A 2,681-nucleotide genomic window follows, 5' to 3' on the forward strand; every position below is an offset into this window, starting at 1 on the left:
AAAAAAAAAAAAGGCCTCAGAAACTAGGAGAATTTGAGTATTCCACTGACAGCTGCACTGGAGTGGCCCAGGAGAAGTCTCCTTCCATTAGAGGGATAGTCCACCTGAAGAATTTTATCCTGGGCCACTGGGCTGAGTCCCAAAGGACTAGGGGATTTCCTTTTTTCCAGAAAGGCAACAGCATTGGAGCAACAAGGGGTCCTGTCAGCCGGGAAGGGATGCCCAGAGAGGGAAGAGGAGAATCAGATCTCTGGCTCTAGCCCAAGGTTGTCCTAGGGGTACTGAACAGAACCTGCTAACGTGTGTTCCTAGACCCAGTGGAAAGAGCTTCCAGGTCCTGATATCCAGCTTCTGTCCTGCTATTTGCTGATCATGGGGAGTCCCTCTGTGGTGCAAAAGGTTAAGCACCCAACTACTAGCTGAAAGGCTGACCGTTTGAATTCACCCAGAGGCATCTCAGAAAACAGACCTGGTGATCTGCTTCTGAAAGCTCACAACCTTGAAAACTGTAAGAAGCAGTTCTATTCTGCACGCATGGGGTTGCCATGAGTTGGAATCAACTCTATGGCAACTAACAACAGCAATATTTGCTGACCTACTGTGTGACATGAGTATGGTTCATGCTTCTGGACCTTTGCCCCAATGCAGGAGAGTGCTAGTCTGGACCATACCCAGCCAGTCCATCACAGAAATCCATTCTGCTGGGCGGATTTACTCTCTGAGGCCAGGCCCCTTGGCTGGCAGCCTGGGTGCTGGTTGTCGGGTGGAAGCAGCACTCAAAAATGAGGCCTGAGCAAACACACCAGGGAGAGCTACTCGCTGGCCAGTGAATTGTTCACTTGTCAGGCCCCACTGAGGGCCTACTGAGCACCAGGCACTGCCTGGAGCTAGAGTAACAGCCGTGGACACGCCATCCTCCATTTGGTAGCCCTGAGCCTGGCTACTCCACCAGGGTTGGGTAGAGGTCCTATCTGGATGCTCCCCCAGGTCCATGGCAGAATAGCCCCAGGTGGGACCGTGCTTGCTAATATGATCACTCTTGTATCATAGGGCAAGCTGGAGAAGATATTTAATACCCGATGTCAGGGTGACATTAACAGGAAGGTCATGCTGTCTTCAAATGAAGCTGGGCCCTGTGCCTTGCTGCACTGAGGTGTGCTCATCTCTGAGAACCTGGTGAGAACAGGCCACTGCTATCACTAGTGGGATGCAATTGTAATGGAAACCTCCAGTGTATTTCCACACACCGCCCCCCCATCCATGAAGAGGAACCATTCTGAAGAAGCTAAAGGAGGCCTGCCAACACTTACATTGGCTTCTGATTGCGCAGGGTATCTGACTCCTCTAGTAGGCGATATATATCCTGGAAGAACACCTGTGGGGGAAGAGTGGAATTGCAAAAACTCCCAGGAAGAAGAGGTCCTCCAGCAGGGATGTAAAGAGCAAAAGGCAGTGTTTGGGTAAGCACAGAAGGGAGAGTATGTCGGGAGGGATGACAGTGGGAGCAAAGGGGTGGTGGGAGAAGTAGCCTGTGGAGTGCCAGGACCCTGGACCCCATCATCCAGACTAGTGGAGAGGCCCAAATGCCTTGGTTCCCACGTGGAAGTCCTTCCTCCAGTTTTTAACAGCTAGACTTCATGATGGCATAGTGGTTAACGCACTGGGCTGCTAACCAAAAGGTTGGCAATTTGAACCCACCTGCTGCTCTGTGAGAGCTCTAGTAGTGTAGTGCCTAAAGCACTTGACTGCTAACCAGAAGGCTGGCAGTTCAAACCCACCAGCCACTCCTTGGAAGGAAGATGGGGCAATCTACCCCAAGGAGGGGTTGCTATGAGTCAGGTCCAACTCGACGGCACATAACAACAACAACAATAAGCTGCTCTGTGAGAGAAAGATGAGGCAGTCTGCTTTCTTAAAGATTTACAGCCTTGGAAGCCCTGTGAGGCAGTTCTACTCTGGCCTAAGTGGCCGCTATGAATTGGGATTGACTCGATGGCAGTGGGTTTTGTTTTTGGTTGGATTTCATAAAGCAATACAATTCATGAAATGGATCATAGCTGGGCTACCCCAGTGAGGGAGGCAGGGCAGGGGTGGGTACAGAACCCTTAGATTTACAAGGCCCAGAATGGGGCAGGAACTTGCCCATGGTGAGACAACAAGAGGTCAGGGCGGCCTCTTCCCAGGGCCTTGCCCGTACCTGTGGTCCTTCCTCAAGGATACGAGGAGAATGTACCTGTGAGGGGGAGTTTCCTGGACAGAAGTTGGCGCCCTGGGTGAGGCCTCAGGATCAAAGACATTCCTCCTCAGCAAGAATGTGGCTCTTCCCACCCCCCAGGGTTCAAGGGTTCAGGGCTTTCTTCACCTGCAGTCCCCAGGACGCCCAGCTCACCAGGGCCTCTGAGGGGCAGGGTAGGGAAGTGGGAAGGAAGCTCCAGAAAAGGTCTGAGTCCTTGGGGATGAGCTTGTCCCATGTTGGGAACTGCAGGTAGAATAGGTTTTTGCTTCGCAGAGGGCTATACCTCTGTCACACACACATGTGCTTGTAGGCCTTTGCACAATCTATTATCTCAGCCTATTCTCTCTGCCCCATACTTCTGATCCTTTTGCCCTTACCCTCAGGAAGTCCTCCTCTGAGCCCGCCAACTAAATTAGCTCCCCTGCTCTGGGCTCCCCGAACCCCT

The sequence above is a fragment of the Orycteropus afer genome, unplaced genomic scaffold, assembly GCF_000298275.1.
Source record: "Orycteropus afer afer isolate SDZICR_OR568_19922 unplaced genomic scaffold, OryAfe1.0 scaffold00323, whole genome shotgun sequence".
In the NCBI taxonomy this organism is placed as follows: domain Eukaryota; kingdom Metazoa; phylum Chordata; class Mammalia; order Tubulidentata; family Orycteropodidae; genus Orycteropus; species Orycteropus afer.